Source organism: Gavialis gangeticus, unplaced genomic scaffold (genome assembly GCF_001723915.1).
Source record: "Gavialis gangeticus isolate Ggan-Ray unplaced genomic scaffold, GavGan_comp1, whole genome shotgun sequence".
Taxonomy (NCBI): domain Eukaryota; kingdom Metazoa; phylum Chordata; order Crocodylia; family Gavialidae; genus Gavialis; species Gavialis gangeticus.
This window is the reverse complement of record NW_017729022.1, coordinates 178,703,635-178,725,251: the sequence shown is the minus strand read 5'-3', so window position 1 is coordinate 178,725,251 and position 21,617 is coordinate 178,703,635. Positions and strand designations below refer to the sequence as shown.

The 21,617-nt window shown below is 41.0% G+C and overlaps 1 long non-coding RNA gene across 1 annotated transcript in view; it reads right to left on the bottom strand.

The window, feature by feature from the left end:
• The window catches only part of LOC109296934, a 104,671-nt gene that overhangs the window by 30,706 nt on the left and 52,348 nt on the right, over positions 1-21,617 (bottom strand). The window contains exons 2-3 of the long non-coding RNA XR_002097111.1: positions 2,748-2,880; positions 1,226-1,362 (exon numbers count right to left, since the gene is read on the bottom strand). This is a non-coding gene — a long non-coding RNA (uncharacterized LOC109296934). The remainder of the gene's footprint in view (positions 1-1,225; positions 1,363-2,747; positions 2,881-21,617) is intronic.

Here is a 21,617-nt window from a genome sequence, read left to right as displayed (position 1 = left end):
TCTGTTCATAAATATTACAATGAATATTTGTCTTCCTGCACTTTCACAGAGAAACACAAATGAAAAATGGATCAAAGATACCAGTTCATAAAAATCCCATGTAGTAAATCAGCCTGCCTCCCACATACCCATGCACACTTATTCTCACCCACATACACGCAAATATTTTATGGCAGGGGAAGACATTTAAATAAATATAGTAATATACAGTAATGCCAGTACAGGAGAATTCCCTTATTAGGCAATTTCCTGTCTTAAGAGACCACCTCAAGGTGTTGCCAAGTATACCAACCATCTTCATTAAGCCACTGATTTTTGTTGGTCCTGAAACTGGTTATCTAAGACAGGTTTCATTTGGCAGAATAGGATTATGGCCCTGATATTGAAAGACAGGTTAATCAGACCTCCAGTTTTGCACACAGTGTAATTCATGTAGGAGCAGCAGGGCCATATGAAGCCTATGCATTACTGAAAAGTGTAAGTGGAACTTATTTCATGTATAGATCCTTGGCCTTATCCTCTGTATCAGGAGAAATTTTACTCATAGAGAAGTGCAAGAGTATTTATTTATTTTTATTCATGCAATTTATGTGCTACCCTTCCCAACAAATGAGGCAGCTTACTAAGAAGAAAGAATAACTTTTTAAAATAGGAGAGTGACAAGAGAACAAACGAACTTAAAAAGAAACTGAAATATTAACATAAAATGAAGACCCGCTAAATAATATTTCAGCCTATATTTGTTTGCCAAATGCTTACCCAAATAGGAAGGTCTTATAGTCCTTCTGAAAGATGTTGGCATCTAAAACATCTGATCATTGGGTCTGAAGTGAAATTGGGATTCTAATCATCTATATCTTCCATATTTATAGGCATGAAATAGGTCTCTCATAAAAATCAGACCATGGATCTAATCTGTTGGTTATATTATTTATAGTAATGCTAGGTACAAACTGAAAAAGTCCTAAACCAATGTCTCAGGTGAGATGTTCTTGAGGGTAGGACTTGAATTTCATTCCCAAGTGGTAAAATTAAGAAATTCATTTGTGACAGAGCGGTCAGGAACGGAATTTTTCTTTTTCCCTTGGCCCAAGTGATTAGCAAATAGGCAAGGTTAAAAAATGTCAAAGGTCTGGATTGTATTTGGATAAACCCCAAAGGGTTTGCCAGTTTACCAGAAATGTCCAAATTCCTCCAGACTGCAGAATTAAGCTGAAAAACATACCCAGCAAGCAGGCTCTGTTGTGAGAATTCCAGTATTCTTGCTCATAGTTGAACCACAAAGCACTACAGAGCAGTTTTGATTGATTGATTGATTGATTGAAGTATTTTGCCCCATCTATTTTCCTTCCCACCCAGAATCTAGAAATGAAGAGAAACACAAAAATGAAAAGCCTTGGGGAAGGGTTCATTTGAGCTCTTCCAAATTTATCCAAAGCTTTTCCAAACAAGGCCACATTCTGCCTTCAGTTGCCCCAATGTAAATTTAGAGTAAGTCCAATGATTTTATCATGTTTTCTTCATTTATTCAGCCTAACAGTGGTGCCCCGTGCAGGAAGCTAAGTCCAGAATAAATCCAGTGAAATTCTACCAAAGTAAAACACATGTAAGCAGTATTAGCAGCCCCAAGTCTTCTGAAATGTCTGGGTCATGAGCTCAAAAATCATAATAGCAGCTTTAAAAGCATGTTTTAAAAGTTTGGGGCTCTTTATGTTTGTTTTGTTGTTTCTGAGCCTCCTGGTCTTAATTAGGTCACATTTTCAGATTTTGTCAACAAGGATGATGGCTAGAAGCTTACCTTAAAAAAAAAAAAAAAAAAAGCAACAGATAGTCTCTTTTTTCATCACACAACCAGAACTTTAATTGATGTACAAATTATTGTAAGACTTATGATAAAATTGTGAGCATTGACAGCACTGTCAATGAGAGGTCCATTTTATTTTATTCCACTTTTAAACTAGTTTTTTTAGCACTGTAAGTGACAACTGAATCAGGCCTATTGTCTTCAGGATGTAACTGGGAGTAGAATATGGCCTGTACAGTTCATTTCAGTCACTGATGAGCCTGAGTGGAGCTCATGCCAGCTACTTGTTAACAGAGCCCATTGCTGTGCTACTTGAAGAGAGAGCTTCATTATTATTGTTTTAAATAGGTTGCCAGCTCTTGTTGCAAAGAGAGCCTTCAAAATATCAAGTGGGAAAAAATAAATCAGTGGTGTCAAAAGCAAAACAGGGGGATTGGACTCCCTTTCTGTAGGAAAAACTGGAGTTGAGGATGGTGAACCTTAAGAACTCTCTCTCAATCCCCCGCCCTCTTTACACTCATACGCATGCACATACATACATTTTTTGAGTGAAACGTGTCAGGGTGTTTCCCAAAACGCCTTTAGTCTAGTCTTGTGCAGGGAGCTGTGATATGAACTGGTTTCAACTGAGGCAAGGAAGAAGTGGCAATAAAATAGTTCTCAAGTCCCTCCCATAAATGCTGAGCTAAGGTTGAGAGGGAAGACACAGTTCATGAAACCATTTTTGGTAGTCTAGTTTTTGGGGCCCAAGACAGCCTGGCCTTCCCTGGAGCTGTGCCAGGAATTCCTCCCGAACTTAATGCTAGAAGTAGAGGTAGGAGACCTGCTGCTGAATAGTCCTGAAGGATTGCCGGTGAAAAAGAGGCACTCCTAGATATCTAGAATATGAAGTAAAAATGTCTTTAATTTCATTTCAGCAAGTTTATAATATGGCAGCACTTACTGGTAGAGCTGGCAGGAAATAACCAACTATTTTCTTTGTAGGAATTCTTTCTTTAAAATATTTTTTCCTGTGGGAATACAAATGCAGTAGGTTTTCTCCTGTATTTTCATGAGTTTCTTTTCTGAAACAGAATCTGAAAACTGCTACTGAAAACCAAAAATAAATAAATAAATACACTGGAAAAAAAAAGTGACCAAAACCCAAAACATTTCACTGAGAATGTTTCTAGTCTGCTTTTGGTTAAAAAGTGGGGAAATATCCAGTGTGAAAGTATTCTGCAAAGATCTCTATTTTGGTCAAAAGGCTTTTTTTTTTCTGCCAAAAAAATGTCAACAGTCTCCACCTTTTCAGAGGTGCCGAGTTCCTGTAGTTCATTTTGAAATGAATAAGGAGCTATAAATGTTTGGCACCTATGAAAATCGGGCCTGTGAAACCCAAAGCAAAGCTACCCAAAACTTAGCTGCACTTGTATTGCCCAGATGAGGTAAAGAATTAAAGAATGTATCAGCTTCAAGTCTCACTCCCCCATCCCCCAGTGCAATAAAAGCACAAAAGGCAAGCACATTCCTCTTCCTCTGTTATGCTATAGTACCCTCCATGCTTTTTTTTACGCAGCGGTACATCTAGGCACTCCCTATAGGATGGCTTTGAAGACTTTGAAGGGGGGGGTGAAAAACTGATCGCCTTTGGCCACTCCATGGCATGCTGTGCTGTAGGAGTTCAGCCTGAGTAGCACTATACAGACATTAGAGTGGGGCCTCTTGTTCCACTTGCATTATTAAGAGTTATCTTTGAGCTGTTGAGCCTTTTACACCATGCATAATTGGGAAGGTGTGGGGGCAGGGAAAACTTTGCCCACCTGTGAACATTTCAGGGCAGGCTAAGCCAGTAGGAGGGAGGGAGAAAGAGGGCTTCATTGTGTCCAGACGCAGAACTTCCTCCTATGGTAGGAGGCGTTGCTTGGCTCGAAGGGGCCACACAGAGCGTGGATCTTAGTGACAGGGAACCGCATGTAGGATTTGGAGGAGTGAGTAGCAGAGAGGGAGTGGGAAGGGGCTGGGAAGGAGCATGAGCCCTAGACGGAGAGGGGTGGCTGTGTGGGGAAAAGGGTGAGAAAAGAACCCAGGAAGGAAAAAGAGAGAGGGAGATTTTATGGGGATGGGGGAGAGTTATCCTCCCCTCCCTACCCTCACCAAATTCCCATGGGCACAACTTGATCGGGAAGAGTTTTTGCCAAACATATGATGAACAGGCAGAAGAATGGGAATAAAGAAACAGGAGGAATGGGTGTTAGGAAAGCAAGCTAAGACAATCCAGCCTGCAGGCAGCGGCAGCAGCTCTTGTCACTGACAGCCAGGAGGGGAGCCCCTTCAGAAGGACTGATTTAGGCATCAGGAAATGACAAGAGCCATAAGCAAAAGGAGGAAAAACGGAGGGACTGGGGGGAGGGGGATAACATGAGGGACAAAAGCCAAGAGCAGAGGTTTGCATTTTTTTGAGATTAAAAAATATTTCTGGATCGGCCGGGTCTTCAAATGTTTTTCCAGGGAGCTCCTGATCCTCATGCCTGCTTCAGCTGGAGATTCAAACTGGCAGCAAACTCTGTTCTTCCTTTACCATCTCTTCACCCTTTCTCTCTGCCCCTCCCCCACAGCATGCTGAAACAGCCATGTCTTCGCCTAGAGCTTCACTGACCCCATTTGAGCCTAAACAGCTTCCCACCCACTCCTCCCAAGGCATTAAAGTATTTATTTAGGTGAGGCCCAGCCCCCCAGATTGCGCCTCTGGATAAAGGCCTTCTCAGCTCTAGGAATATTTCAGTCCTTTATCACATGCACATCACTGGGGGAAACTGGCCATAGAAGCTGCTTTTGGATGCATGGTTTTGACAAGAAGCTATACATCAAGATGCAAGACATGGTTTTGCTTACAGGCTGCAAAGACACAATACAAGCACTGTGAATGCAGGATTCACTTCAGGGTGGTTACAGCGTCCCGTGGCATGCCTGAGAACAAGTTTTGTAGCCACAACTGGAGGAAGCAGTCAATGTTCACGGAGTGTCAGATAATCCACTGTGACACATGATCCAAAAACATAAGGTTGACGAATATTCCTGGCACTGTGTTCCAGTGTTGAGAGCAGATTATGCATTTGAAAAATGTTTGATGTTCTTTCAACACTGAAAAAGCCATTTTGGATAACAGATAGCTCTGAAGATATTTTAAATAATCATTTTTACCACTGGGGTTTATCAGTGCAGTGTTTTGAAAAGCAACACAGAAGGCAGGAGACTCTCTAAGGACCCAGTTCTGATTTCACTTATACCTATTTTTATCCAGAATTACTCCATTAAGACACATGGAATTTACTCCTGAATTAAGTTGAGGTAACTGAGAACTGAATTTAACAACTTTAAAAGTTTTTTTTAACAAGTTGAACTATTTTCACTGCTCAACTGTTGCTATAACAAGAGAAGTTTTGCACATTTGGGGCCAGATCATCAGTAGATCAGTGTTACTTTCTGAAGTCAGGGGAGTTCTGCATATAAAGCTCAACTAAGGATCTGCCACTTTTGGTTTGCCCAAGGAAAATCTAATAGCACAGGGGTTGCCAACCTGTAGTACGGGCAGCCTCTGTGTGTGGCACTTGGCAAATAGGGGAGGAGGTAGGCAGCACAGCGGCGGATTGGCTAGGGCACTCAGGGCAGGGAACTGAAAACAGAGTAGCTGATCAGGCAGGAGAAGGTATCAGAGTGGCAACTGGGAAGAGTGTGGGGCTAATTTGTGGCACGTCTGCCTTAAAGGTTGAGCCCCACTGAACTAGCAGATGGGCCTCATCTTGCAAATCCTTACTTGGAAATAAAGTTTATCCCGTAAGCAGTTTTATGCAAGTCAGGGGGACTGTCCATGTCAGAACTGTTCACTTGAGTAGCAGGATTATTCTTAGTGTGAATGAGTGAAACACCTTTAGTGTTATTGGACTTTTAAATCTGTGATAAATAGAAGCCATATGCACTGCACTGGGAAACAGTGACTCCATAAACACAAATCCAGTCAGGAAATTGGGAGCCAACAAAGGGCAGCTCTGGGATTGTATTTACCAGGTTTCCAACACTGCATTAGGACTTGAAGTGTCTGTGCCCCTGAAAAGCTAAGACAACATGAACATTTTTTCCTTTCAGCCAATTGCATTTCCTACTGAAGGCTTCACTCTGCTTTTCCTGCCCTGCTGGCAGTGAAAATGTGCCAATCTCATTCTCAAGGCATGGTTCCTGTTGTGGGATCAAATGTTAGGATTTTAAAAGCTAAAGTTTGATGTGGATGAACAACTGCCTATAAAACATATTAAGCTCTTACTCTGTAATGTATTTAATTTCACACTGACTGATGGTATTGCCTCTGAATAGATTGCGGCAGGGGGCTGCTATTGTCCTGCTAAACCACGCTGGTTAAATAATACTTTGGAGTCTAAAGCTGCTCCAGGAGCATTTCATATTAGCTAAGATGTGAAATGAATACCTAGCTGTTTTGCAAGTACTTTGACTTGGTTAAAAATAAATACATGTTGAATTGGTTTACAGTGCAGCAGCCTCTTGCACCTCAGGGCTGGGGTTTTGCCTCCAGTAAAATTTCTGCTGCCCCTTGTCAATTCACAAAAGGACACACTGACCCAGATCCTGTGTGATGCTGAACAGTTTCACCGACCTTAGAGGGATTTGAGTTCTTTGCACCTCATAGTACATACTGAGCACCTCCCAGGACTTTCATTTAAGCTTACTCCTTGCAGGTGCTTGAGTATAGTTGCTTGATGTCAAGTCTACCCCTGTGTCCAAAAGGTCAGATACTTAAGCACTGCTTAGTGTAAGATATGATAACATTTCCTGTGACATTCACAGGGCTCAATTACTTTGTTTCTGTTTTCCTCTTTCCTTTTGGAACTCCTTACAGCTTGAAGATATTTTCTTCAGAAAATAATTCCTCACTCAGGGCCTCCTTTTCCTGTGTCTTGCATGGGAATAAGTCAGGAGTTACTCCAGTGGAATTATACCTCTATAAGGAAGAGCAGGCTCACCTGCCCCAACTAGGCTGAGCAATTCCTCCAGAGTTAGCAGTTTCCATCTAAGTGTAGAGGTTTATGAATTTCTCCCCTCTTTGCATGACGTAACTGAAAGTAAAAAATGATTTCTCAAGTCCATGCAATTAAACACAGAATTCCATGCTCTTTTGAGGACATAATTTTAAGACATATAGTCTATAAAACAATTATCACTTGTGGCTAGGAGTTTGGTCACTTGCTATGTGCTAAAATACAAGCTCACCTTATTAATGATAAGCTTTGCATATTTTTTGAAGCATGTATCAATAAAAATTCAAAGACTTTTTTTTTTAAGTTACTATGTTTAAGAAAAAGTTAAGGAGGTATTAAAGCTTTACCAGTCTTTTTTTTTCCCCTTCAAACCGCAGCAGAGCCAGAAAAGAATGCTGGAAGTCATCGGAGGCATGGTTGGGATAGAGAGTGTTAATTCTGCCATATCTAAGCCTCTTTGTCGAAATTCCTTTTGTCTCTTGCACCAAGTCATTAAACACTAATCCCATCACTCTTCCTAATCCGCTGCAGTGGAGCCAGAGTTCAGTTTCCGAAACTGTCTTTGTTGCTTTCCTAATAGACAGCTTGCTCTGGATTTCAGTTGGTTCAGTCACATTTACAGCTTCCCATTGCAGTTCTTTAATGAAGTGCCATTAATGAATCTTTTCCTCCTTCATGCAGTGTGCTCGGGCATCAATTGGTTTAGTGTTAAGTAGGGTAAGGTGCCTAGTCATCTTAGAAGCCTTTGCAAAATATGACTGTCAAAGGCAAAACCTAGGAAACAAGGCCATTGAAGACCATAACCACTGAAGTACTCATTTAATTACTAAGGATTTACAAAAGAAAATCTGCTCTTTGTGGCTGACAAAAGACAACAAACTAAGAAAAGATAGTAAAGGTTTCCCCTCCCAAATCCTAGCAGAGGAAACATGGCTGAGCAAAGCCATCAGAGCATGCTGTAAACTCTTTCTGACTTGCTATCTAAGCATTACCTTTCTAAATATTAGGGATTCCACTTGCTGAAACAGACTTCTAGTCTTGACAGAAGATGTAGACAAGCTAGTTTAATAAATTCTTCATGGGTAAAAAGTAAAGCATCAATCTATTTCCCCTGTGCTTTGAAACAAAGGATTCTTCACAATGAAAGGGAGTATGACTTGGGGGTTGTTATTTTTTTTATATATAAAATTGTTTTCATGTGCTGTAGTTGGTATTTTGAACAGAGTAAATTTCAGTCCAAGACAGTAAATGAGAAATCATTGCTTAAATATTGTTTCTTACTGATCACACTGATACTAAATATTCTCAGTATTGAATTTATTTGGTACATGTTTGAAAAGCAAACAATCCCAAGTAAAATCTATTTTGCACATATTTTTATGGGTGAAAAAAAAGTTTATTTAGAAAGCACACTTGCTAAAATATATCAGTTTAAATGAAAGCTGGTCTCAGTAAGCTCAGTGTAGCTAATATGTCTGGAAATCTCTTCTTCCAGGCTGATCCAAAACCCATTGAAATCCACAAGAAGATCTTTCCATTGACTTCACTGGACTTTGGGTTGGATCCCAACTCCCAGGTTCTCAGTAGACCACAAAATATGAAATAAGTAAAGCAGAACTAGAAAAACTATTTTAGTCAGCAGAAGTGCTTTCTGTGTATATTATCTATGCTAGGCGTTAACTCTTTTCCTGTGTTGAATTATCTAACTGCCAGCAAATTCATGATGATAAACCACAACTGATTGTTCAGAACACTTCCCATAGATTTTATTTTATTAACTTTCTACACCACATAAATGAGTTCCATGTTTTATTATTGAATATTTTAATTGCTCTGGCAACATTAGCATCACAATGCCCCCAAACAGGGTACTCAGAGTAAGGATGCTTTTTTAAAGGCATTATCTGTTGGCAACTAACAAATCAACAAATCCATATTTTTATTATTTCTTCTATTTTTTTTTTTGGACAAAATATTCTTGCAGGTGACATCCCAGTTTCATTTTTATCAGCCATTATAATACTATTTTCTTCCTTCATTTTCACCAGCTCAGATAATTCACTTTAAATAATAATAATAAAAAAAATCTTTCAGCTCTCCAGTGGAAACAAATTAGATACTTTTACAAACTGAATAAATCAGGACAATGCAACTCATCTCCAAACAAAACCACAGTGTTCTTTGTAGATTAAAAAAAAAAGCAACTGCATTTTGGCACATAGGCGTTATTTTCAAATTCCAATGCATATCTACTGTTGGCAATAAAAGCTACACTTGCATGTTGTTAAAATTTGTTCATATGCTTCAGTGCTTCTACTTTTCACGTAACTGACTTGCCAAGTCTCTCTCTTCAGGGAATTGAACAGCTTTTACATGCAATGAGGAAAAATTTCCTGTGCAAGTCACTTAAAAAAAGAAAAGAAAAGAAAAGGAAACTTGTGCTGGTTTAGTTTATAGGTTATGTTGGAATGGTACTAAACCCAGCAGCATCACCAGCTGAGTGCCAGCTGTCTTCAGGAGCTCCAGCCCTTTAAACTCAGTACTCCCTGAAGTTTCTCTGCCCATGGTGAATTAGATCACTATGGCTACATCCTGGCAGAACTTTTAATTTAATCCTTCTCTTCCTTTCCATTTCCTACCTACTACTTTTTTTCCACTCTTGTTTTCCCTCCTCAGACTCTGAAACCCTGTCGTTCAAACACAGCAGAGGTTTTAAATGGATCCAAGTAACTTCAAGAGGCTGTGTATCTTTAACCATGTGTCCTAATGGTTTAATGATCATTAAAGAGGCCTATCTGGGACCAACCAAAAAAACCCCAAGGAATCCTAGTTAAGAGAGACATAGCTTTCTCTATACCAGACATTATACTAAGGGCAATAAACAGATCTTTTATTAGTGACATACATGTAGCACAGGGCTTGCTGCCAGCCTTCTTTCTGCATAGGTCAATAGGGAGCATACTTTGCTTGGTAGTCTGCCATTTTGAGACTAGATTCCTCTCCTGTTTACATGAATGGCAACATTCCCATGGATTTCAGTAGTACTGGACCTTACAAAATGTAGTCAGGCAACTCCTCCAGGAAGAGAGTGGTCACATCTTGGTGTAGTTTACTAATTCACTGCATGGGTATGAGAGGAATAGCTGTCTGTCTGTCTATCCTCCACACACACAATTAATCAGGGCTCGGCGTACACTGAATCCTCTCACTTCAAGGGCATCTTATGCTCTACAGTAGAAAAAAAAGCACAGGAAGCTTCGTAGTTTCCCTGTCTGATAGCTTATTAAAAGACAGAAGAAACCCAAGGCACATTTTGATAAGCATGGAAGCAATGAAGTAAATACTTTCTGAAACACATAAAATGTCAACTATAAAATACTGTATAATTGTCTGCTTTTGGCACCTTCCTTGATTTAAGGAGGAGTCATTGGTATGTGTCCTGGGGTAGAGTTCAGGTTGGCTTTTGATTTTACTGTGATATTCTATACTTGAACTTCTGTTCAGCAACTGTGGAATTGTCTAAATATTTATTTGCTTTTCCACGGGTGGGTTTTTTTAATACTTTAAAATGCCTAAATATTTTGTTTTTAATCTCTAGCTGTCATTTGTATGCACTGATTCTCACTTCAATATTTAGTAGCAATTTTCAGTAAAAGTTTTTGCTTGCATATTTCCATGATGGTTTAAAGTTTTAAAGAACCATATAGAAATACTAAGTCCTGCACCCATTAGAGTCAATGGCAAAACACTGTAGATCAAGGCTTCTTGTGTTTGTTTCTGAAGCATTATGTTGTAAGGTTGTTGAAAACTACTGTGGATTTTGAAGGCTCCATATGACTAATGGTCCTGCTGAGAAAATTTCTAAGAACTGAACAGCCTAAATAATGACCATTGCAAAGTGTGTATTTTACTATTTGTTAGAGGGCTCCTTCTCAGCAGAAGCTCCTGCAGATGTTCAAAAATCAGTAGGGATGCTGATTTTTGAGGTGGAGAATGAAAGACATGGAATTAAGGAAGGCTGAAAGTCTGGAAACGGATGTGTTTTGGGCCCTGGGAAATAAAGGAACTTCTGGCACTTAGGAACTTGGCAAAGTACACTGCTCTCTGTGCCTCAGCTACAACTCCTATATTGACCTTCAGCTTCTCTGAGCTCTTTATTTAATTTCAGTTTTCTTTCAGTTAACTAGTATCCCTGCAAATGCTGGATGACATGTATGAACAATATGTAATGCACTTTCAACTGGTATCCACTATATCAGGAGCCTATTGTGGTCATTTTAATTGCAGAGTTTATGAGGATCACAGCAGCGTTTTCAGGCTTTCAAAGGGGACAACTCAGAAGGAGGAGGAGCACAGCACTGATACAGGCAAGGTTACTATGAAACTGTAAAGCAAAGAGTTGGTGGAAAACACTCAAGAGCTAAAGATGGGAGGCCAGAGCCTGCAGTTCCCTGCCAATCTGCAGCATCTTTTCCCAAGCTGTCTTCTCATGCTTTCCATGCTCGTATGATCTTCATTAAGTGAAACAAAGTGATCTTAGTGATCTTCATTCAATAGTGATGGGTAAGCAGACGTCCTTGATAAGTTTATCCAATGACATGTCAGTGTTTCCCTAGCTTTGAGCTTCTCCCACCCAGTGTGAAGAAGTAGCTGTGATTACAAACACTATCCCACTGCATGTTCATTATATAAAACTGGCCACATTGAGACCCCAACTGAGAATCTTTTATCTGAAGTTCTTCAGAGCTGACCAGGACTATAAAGTGCTGCTCAACTGCATATGCCCTGGGACAAAACCTTACAGAGTTCAGCTCAGGAAGACAGTGGCAGTAGAATGCAACTCATTAAATCCGTTGTTTAAGATGCTCTTAATACAAGTTTGTACGGAAAGTTAACTGGTTTTGATTTCAGTGCATAGAAGCTTATGTGCATAATGCTATATGCCATGAGAAAATTTCAATGCAAAATTAATTGTTTGCAATTTCTAGTTTAGGATTGGCTATAGCAACCATCACTGTAGTGCCTAGGAGTTGCATAGCAATGGACGGTCTTGAATATATAGGGAGTGCTAGTCCTCTTGACTAGCAGTCACATGCCTCTGTCCCATTAAGTCTGAGATTATGGAGCTACCCTCCTTCCAAGTTGCCATAGCAAATAAGATGCTTCAAGATCCAGCATGAAACAACATAGATCTTAGCAATGTTGCATGGACTGGATTGACTGGGTTTCTAAACTCTGTAACTGATCTATTGAATATGAAGTGGGTCATCTTAGAGGAACTGGAAACTTGGAGGCCATAGGCCTGTCTTTGTCTAAAGATGGATAGAGTGAATTAAGGTAGAAATGGGGAACTGTTCAGGGCACATTTGCTGTTATGCTGCAGCCCACCATTTCAAAGTGTTAGTTTGCCTGGGAAAAAAGAATCCCTGTTCAAACCCACTTCTGTATAAATTATCCTGGCCACTGGCATGCAAAAATCTTTTCTGCTCAAACCTTCTACCATGCAGTTTTCACTGATGAAACTCCCATGAGCACACATTCTTTCTATGAAAATACCTGGGAAAGCTGGGTGAAATTCTATTCAGGTGGTGAAATTTTACTCAGAAGGTCAGGCTAAGTAATCAGATGGTCCCTTCTGTTTTAAAAAATCTATAAAACTGGAGGACTGCAACTTGGGCAGCTTCTCTGTGGGGAGCGGGCACATGTTAATGGAGCATGAACAGGGGAACATGGATCACAGATAAATCTGTCTTGGGGTGGCATAATTTTTAAGCCACCTAAAGTGTGCTTAAAACTAGTTTCAGGTGTTAATGTGTAGACAATCCAGGAGTTAAGAGCTCCAGGACCTGCCTATAATTAATGTGCAACAAGGCCTGGGGGTGAGATTGATTAGCTCTTTGTCAGTTCACATGGTCTCTCATCCACCAACTTGTTTTGAAGCAAACAAATTAGTGGTGTCATATTAACTTCTCTGTTTACACATTGGCTTAACTGAGAGAGAACATTTGCCTACCTGAGAGGAAGGCTGTCATAATCCCTAAAGCTGTTCATATATTTTTCAATGATGCAAGGTTTTTTGTCTGATATATTAAAAAATGAAACTTATTTTTACATGAGGGGGAAGAGGGCACTGGTTGCAAGGAAATTTCCATTGTGAAGGGTTCATATGTCAAGGGTGGAGTTTCTAGACAGATTCAAAAGAGAAAACCCTGCTATCCCTGACTAATAAATCCATATGGGAATTCTCCTGGAAGAACCAGGTTCAGGTTCAAGTTCCCTGGTTCCCTGCCTGGTTTGGATCTTGGACACAGCCACATTTCCTGAGTAATTTTAACCCTTTGCTTCAGGGACCTTGGTGGAGTGAGGTTTTCTTTCCAAGGGACTGGGGAGGTGATCTAACACAGATCATACCTTGGGGCCTGTACTTTGTTGGATAGCAAGGGGGAGGGGGGCAGCACGTAGGATGTAAGGACATATTTTAAAGGCAAAGAGGGATAGTTTGTACCATGTAAATTTACCCCTTACTTAATAGCCCTAAAACCTTGCTTGGGTTCAGACTGCAGAAATACCTTATGGTGGTTGTTGGGAGGTTAGTGATCCAAAAATTAGTTTAAGGTAAGCACTGTAGCTCCCATTATAATTGTAAGTTGTAGGGAACTATGCCTACCTGCATGGTCCTAGTCATGGCCCAGTGTCACATAATAGCTACTTTAGCTGAGCCATTTCTCATCCTCTTTGGGGGGAAAGAAGCTTTTTTCAGCTATTAATACATAGAAATCCACGGCTTCAAACCAGTAGATGTAATCTGATTTTGCCATCAGTCTTTCCCAAAAGTGGTGAGGTATAGGGGGTGCACAGGGGTGCACGTGCACCCCCTGAGAGCACTGGTGCACCCCCTGACAGGCCATGCTCCCCAGTCAGCACAATTGGCCGCGAGGGGACTCTCTCCCAGTCGCTGACTGGTTGCTGGGGGGCACATACCCCTCTGACTAAGGTGGCACCAGCCACCCATGCCCAAAAGTTACTGAACCAGCACATAAGCGAAAATCTTTCACTTCTCCGAAAAGAAACAGCTGCCTGCCCCCCCCAATCTGAAGACAGCTGTACAGTGTTCATATATAATTTCTGCCCAACTACATTAATAGAGTACTTCCATTTTCACATCTTTTTCTGATTTTGTGAATGTCACATGTATAAAAGAATCATGTGGTTACTAATTAGACTACTAAAGTACAATTGGTAAATAAGGCTTGCAGATGTGTGTAGTGCTAAATAGAAAACAAAAGTCTGACCAAAAGCAGTTTTATGCTTGGTGTGTATTACATTACCCACTATGCAGATTGTGTCTTTTGTTTTAAAAACAACTTAGTCTTTACACATCCAGATTTCCACACTCTTTCTTTCTCTCTCTCTCTCTCTGCGATAGTATTTCCACCATGCCCTCTAAATCTCTCTGTTTGTAAAGTGAACCAAACTACCAGGATGAAGAGAATTATATTTGGTTTGCACACATCTAAGGCCTGATTTTGTTCCTGGAGAGCTCAGTAGGAGTTTTGCGATTGATTAAAGTGAGAAGATCACCAGACCCTTCATTTTTGCTTTACTGAGAATTTTTAAGGGCTATGTGAAAATAAGAAAAGATTGTTTTGACCAAAATGCCTGTGATGAACTAAAAGACAGTCATTTGCACTTGAGTGAGAAGAGATCTGTTAAGAACCATCAATCCTCCTTGTGACAGTTTATTGACACTTGCTAGTCTTTAGGATTCATTTCTTAAAATGCTAATGCAGACAAGTTCCTGTCTGTTGTGGGAAAATATAGTGGAACTTTGTTAGATGAGACACTCTAGTGCAAATAAATGTTTCCTGTAAGAGCATTTGGCTGGGAATCTTTCTTTTTCTTTTTTTTTTTTTATCCCCTAAATTGTTTCCCCATGCACTCACTGACACCCTTAAAATGATCATCTTCACAAAAATAAAAGCCAACTGTGCACACATGCCAGAGATAATTGTAGATTTATGATATATGCTATCTAGCTTTGTGAATTTTGAAATACACCAGGCTCTGATACATCATGGCATGGAGGATGCCTCTCTGGATAACTTACATCTCAGGGGGATGGGAGCTTGAAATCTGAGGTTCTTTCTTCTCTGTGCACACATTAGAAACCACACGGCACATTTTGTAAATGTGGGTTTGCCCCATCATTCTTGGCCCATTTTTCCCTCCTCTCTGCTCTTCTGGAGCATGCTGTGTTCTGACCATCTGCTTACCACTCTGTACCCGAGAGAGATGGCTGCATTTCAGTGATGAAATGATTCCTGTGTGCATATAGTTTGCAAAGTGCTTTGCAATCTTTTGTATGCTGCATAAATTCAAAGCAGCACATATGAAAGGCATTATATAAGATTACAAGAAGTAACATACTCTTTTAAAGATGCACAGTTAATGTCCAAAACACTCTAGTGACACTTGGAACTGGAAGACATAGGCTTTTTAACCATTGCTGTATTTACTGTTTTAAAAGTTAGGCATTATAGAATTATATATTATTTAATGGCATAAGGAACATAAATGCTATACTGAGTCAGACCAAGGGTCCATTTACTCCAGCACTCTGTATCTGACAGTGGCAAATAGTAGATACTTTAGAGCAGGGATAACCAAGATGTGGCTTGTGGGCCAGGTCTGACCTGCAGAGCTGTGTTATCCAGCTGTGGGGTTCCCCATGGGTCCAGAAATTTGGTGGCAGGAAGCAATGGCAGTATTAATAGCCACGGCTTCCAAAGCCACAGCATATAACACTACCATTGCTCAGCTTGCCACTAAATTTCCGGGCATGGTATGGCCCTTTGTACTGGATGGGGTGACAGACTAGTCCTGCATCACTTATTTGTCCCTAGGGGCTGGATAATAGGGCTGCGTGAAATTTCACATGGCATTTTGTTTCGAAGCTGTTTTGATGAGTTTCAAGCTCAAAACAGTGAAATTGAAATGAAACAAAAGCCTTTGAAACAGCTTCCAAATGAAACAAGGGAACTCAAAATATTTTGAGACATTTTGAGATTTGAGGTGAGGCTTACTGGCTTCAGTGCTGGTCCCAGCCGGCAGCACCCGGCTCCTCTCATCTGGCAAGCAGATTGGAGGCATGCACCCTGGGAGGACTCCAGCACAGCCCCTGCAGCCCTCCCAGGGGTGCTGGTGGACCCCTGATCTGTGTGCAGGATGATAGGAGCTGTGGCAGCACTGATCTTCCCAGCGCCAGTCCCAGCTGGCAGCACACAGCTCCTCTCATCCAGTAGGCAGATCAGGGTCTTGCCTGCACCCATGGGAGAGCTGCAGGGCTGTGCCAGAGCCCTCCCGGGGCTGCAGGCCCCTGATCTGCCTGCCAAATGACAGATCAGCACTGGGTGCAACCGCAACCAGCACTGGGAAGATTGCTGCTGCCGCTGGCCCCAGGTAGCATGTGGCTCCTATCATCCCGCATGCAGATCGGAGGCATGCATCCCTGGGAAGACTCCTGCACAGCCCCCAGAGCCCTCCCAGGGCTGCCGGTGGGCCCACAATCTATGCACAGGATGACAGGCGCCAGTCTCAGCCGATGGCAGCAGTGGCGGGGGGGGAGGGGTAGTAAGCAGCCAGATGCAAAGCTGGCTGTGGCAGCAGTGCAGAGTTGCCACAGCCACTCTGTCTGGCTTCGCAGGGCCCCCCAAAGTGCGGGGCCTGGGGCACTCATTCTGATTTGCACCCCCTAGGGATGACCCCGGTGCCACTGGCCCCAGGCAGTGGCACCTGCCTCCTGTCAGCATGCAGGCAGATTTGGGGGCCCACCAGCACCCCTGGGAGGGCTGCAGGGGCTGTGCTGGAGCCCTTCTGGGGGTACATGCCCCTGACCTGCCTGCCAGATGACAGGAGCCAGGTGCTGCTGCCTGGGGCCAGCAGCAGCACCGATATTCCCTGTGCTGGGTAAGGGCTGTGCCCAGTGTAAGTCTGTCATCTGGCAGGCAGATCAGGGACCCACACCCCCAGGAGGACTCCAGCACAGCCCCTGCAGCCCTCCTAGGGGTGCAGGCAAGCCCCCGATCTGCCTGCTGGATGAGAGGAGCGGGTGCTGCCACTTGGGACTGGCAGCAGCAACGATCTTCCTGGCGCTGGTCCCAGGCAGCAGCACCTGGCTTCTCTCATCTGGCAGGCAGATTGGGGGCTCACACCCCTGGAAGGACTCTGGCACATCCCGCACAACCCTCCCAGAGGTGCAGGTGATCCCCTGATCTGCCTGCCTGCTGCATTTTATGTTTCCCTATAATAACTTATGGGTGAAACATCGAAACAGTGTTGAAACAGCAAAACAGTTTTGATGAAAGGAAATGGAACAGTGCGTTTGAAACTAAAGGAAACTTGAAGCAAACTGCTGTTCTGTCAAGTCATCAAAACAAAGTTGAATCATCTGTGACTGCTCTTTTGAATAGCTATCAGTGGACCTATCCTCCATGAATTTATCCAATCCCTCTTTGAACTTGACTATACTATCTGCTTCTACCACTTCCAGTGGCAATGAGTTCCACCAGATAACTGTATGCTGTGTAAAAAAATAAAATAAAAGTACTCCCTCTTGATTATTTTAAACTTATCTCCTGTTAATTTCAGTGGGTGCCCTTCAGTTCTTGTATAACAGTGTCTTTCAGCTAGCCCAACTCAAATCAGATACCATTATATTAGAAAATCAGGCAAACCCATCCAATTTAACAAAATAGACAAAAAATGTGGCAAGGGGAAGAGAGGGATAAAATGACATGCCGAAGGCTACACAGCCATCCAGGGACTGAGTTGAGAGTATCACTCAAGCCTCTCGTCTTTCAATCCAGTGCTTCGATGTATACTCCCACAAAACCAACTGAGGAATTTAGCAGTAAGATAAATCCAGCTGAATAATATGAATATACAGTAGAGACAAGAGGAAGCAAATCCCTGGACCTCTCAGCATTATAATCAATCCTATTTATTTGTAAGTGTGATTTGACTGTAGGACAACATATAAGTGGAGTGTTTGTACCAATGTATTCCAGATAGTGCATTTGGTAGTGGTTATAAAACTTTCAGAATGGCTTGATGATAGTGTGTGCAAATTCTTTTCAACCTTAGCTAGGGCCTTTTGGAAAATCCAGTAGAAATGTGCTGTGTGAAGACTGCTTGCACATACCCCCAACTTGGAATTTGCTATAGACATATGAGAGAATTCAAGCCCAGCTATTGCAAGCGCTGATACATATGCTTAAGTTTAAACACCTGAGCAATGCCCTTTAATTAAATGGGATTATTCCTGGCCCTGATTTTGGAAAGACCACATGCAGGGCGATACTTTAACATGCACTTAAGTGCTTTTCTACTTAAGACTGTGCTTAACTGCTTTTCCAAGTCAGGGGTCATGCAAGTAAAGTTAAGAGTTTGGACAACCAGAGCCTGGGCTGCTAATTATTTTGAAGGGATCATTTCTTTGTGCAGACAGCTCAGCAATGATGAAAATGTTCCTTTCTCCATATGGTGTAAAGCCTTGCGTAATCATCGTGGCTGTTTACAAAAACACATTCCAAAGAGGCCTACAACATTATTGCCTCTGTGGTTATGGTGTTATGCCTCCAGCCAACACTCGGGAAAAACTTTTCATGATTTCAGGAACAGTTCTTTCTGAGAAGACTAGCCCTCTTTCTGAGGGCTAGACTTGAACTATTTGAACCCGCCACCTTTCCTCACAAACCATATCAGGCAACGTTATTTACTATAGCCCCAATTCTGCATCCACTTATGCACATGCTTTTACTTAAAATTGCATGTACCTGAAACAGTTCATAGCATTAGGGCCTTTGCATCCTTTCAGTCAAAAAAGGTGCAATGTTATATTAAAAGTGCAGTTGCTATTCACACACAATGCATAGAAAAGAAATGATGACAAGCTTTCAGTAAGTGTGTGAAGCCAAAATTTACTGATAACAAATAGAATTAGATCCAAAATACTCAGGGCCCAATCCTCATCGGAGTGGTCTTCTCATTTTAGTGATGCTATGACAATTTATACCAGCTGAGGATGCAGTTCTGCATCTATGGAGCGTCGTGTGCCATTTATTTTGTGCCTGCTACTTAAAAATCAGGTTTTAAAATGCCAAATAAAAAACTTTTGATTACACTTTGAGAAGATCAGTTTAAAATTAATTGAATTAAATAGTGGCCATCACATAGTATTAAAGGGGGCAAACCTTAAACAAATCATTAGTCGGATGTTTGGAGACATCTTTCTTTAAGCCAAAGTCCCCATAGAAATCAACAAGGAGTCCTGCCAAAAAAAATCAATGGCCCTGAATCATTCTCTCTGTTGGTGAAAGTCACAGAGAAAAGTCCTAAAATTATACAATTATATTAATAAATCAATTCAGCATGTCATTTCTGCTTTTCTACATTAATAAATTAACCGTGTAACATTGTTCAAAATTATGTCAGTTACGCATATAATAATCTTTTAAATTAATGAAGTGATGAAGCAGTTTGATGACACCCATGATTTACAGGGCTGCTTTTAGCTAATGTTAAAAGCCTTTCATTTAATAAATTGCCCCCTTGAGAAATTACCAAAAATGAATATTTTCTATGCTAAATGTTCCAAGGTTTACACTTTTTCAATATATTAACAAATGGCAAGGGAGAAGCATTTTTCAAAATATATCTTCTTTTACATATATTTAATAGAAATTAATTAGTATATTACTTTAGAAGGAAATGATCACAGAGAAAGGTGCAGGATCATTTATGAGAATTTCTTATGGCAATAAAACAGAATTTAAACAATGGAATTAATCATGTCCTTAAAAATTTTTATGATAGCTTAGGAATCATTCTAAGCTTTTTGATTAAATAGAAGGACATCCCATGCAGACCGGAACAAAAAAAATCTAACTGTTCCACTGCAATTAATATTTCTCTCATTTAGTTATGTCAGAATCTGTGCATGCTGAATATTTACGAAACTTAAAGCAAAATTCCTAGTGAGGTTCATAAGATATATTTGACTTTACATCTCCTTTACGTTAGGTACCCTGATGTAATGTATGCATGATGCTATGAATGCTTAATATTGCCCATGTTACGCATGTCTTATAAGGAACAAGCTTTAAAAATAAGGTATACTTTCTCATAGGATTGGTTGAGCTTCAGCAACATAATGCAGAGCAGGATAACATGTGTTATAAAAGAGGTTAAAATGGAGGTTATAATTATGAAAGCTCAATAGATTTGAAAGCCAACACAGTACACCCTTGCATGTAATACCATTGCTGGAAAGGAAAGGAGATATATAGGACTATAAAGGAAATTCTGTAATTGATGCTGTCTGTACTTATTAGGATTTGTTTTAGTAACATCAGGGACTTGTTTTTTACTACTTCTGAATAAATAATGTGCACAGTAGGTTGGGTCAGTTCCTTTTCACTTTGAAATATTTGCAGTGATTGCACTAAAAACAAGAATAATTCTTTGGTTTTGATGAGCTGGCTGGAGGGATTGTGAAGAATAGGTTCAGTAGCTAAGTTGTTTCAGGATTCTGGAATGGCGGGGGGAGGAGGGGGCAGTATGGTAGAAAAATGACCACTGGCCTTTCAAAGGATTGCAGGGAATTTTACGTCTCAATCAATAGCGTTTTTCAAAAATAAACATGATCATGGTAAAAGTTTGTGCTCTAGTGTGTGTGGTTTAATACACCTTGGACTGACTTCTGCTCATGAAGGAACATATAACATTGACTCCTGTGGGAGCCCCATATAATTACCCAAAGACTGAGTGGGGCCTGTGCAAATACAACATCATAATGAGCATAGCTTCTCAAGTATGTGGTTATTTTTAAAGGGTGCAGAGAGGCAAAATAGACACAGTGAGGAAGAATCAAAATGGCTGAAGTATAAGGTGTGTTTGAAATCTCTTCCTGGCTCTGATTTTGACTTAGTTTACTAGCTTGGGAAAATCACTTAGCTACCTGCAGTGTGTCAAGTCACCAGTCTCTGGAACTGTTATACTTCTACTGTCTACCTATTGTCCAGGGGGCTATAATATTAAGTTAATGCCTGGAAAGCTCCTTGATATCCTTGGATGTATACATTTAATGATTAACAATAATTATTAATGTATTAATCTTGACCCTATTTAAGATATTTCTAAGGTACCCATTACAGTAGAATCTGAGCAAAAATGAGCAAAGTATACTTAACCCCCCCCCCCCACATGCATTTAGGTTAATTGTCGTTAATTGATTTCTATATAGAGCCTTTCACCTGAAGAACTCTGGGCCCTCTATAAGTACTCCACTCCATGCTCCTGTGAGAAAGAATAAGGGCTACATTTTTCCAATGATTTTGCTCCCTGAAATATTCAGACAAGCTCCTTTTCTGACGTTCAGTGACACATGGTGTTTCTGAATGAGGGAGGTGAGTATGCACAGCAAAGGGTGTGCAAGTGCAAAGGAAGAGGCTCTTAGGTGGGTGTGGAGGAGGTGCTTGCAGCTTACTTTTAGAAGTGGAAAAGAGTTATAAGCCTGATTTTGGCTCCTGACTAGTGACACTAGTCCTGGTTCACATAGGTTTGTGTTGAGATGTGAAAGCTGAGGTGGTCTTCTGCAGTCCTCCAGCAAATACTGAGCCATTCACTCTAGTCTAAAACGCCTCAGTTAAGACATCATGGTATACCATTCTTTCCTTCCTTACTCTGCCTGGGGTGGCTTATCTCACTTTAAACACTGGCACCTA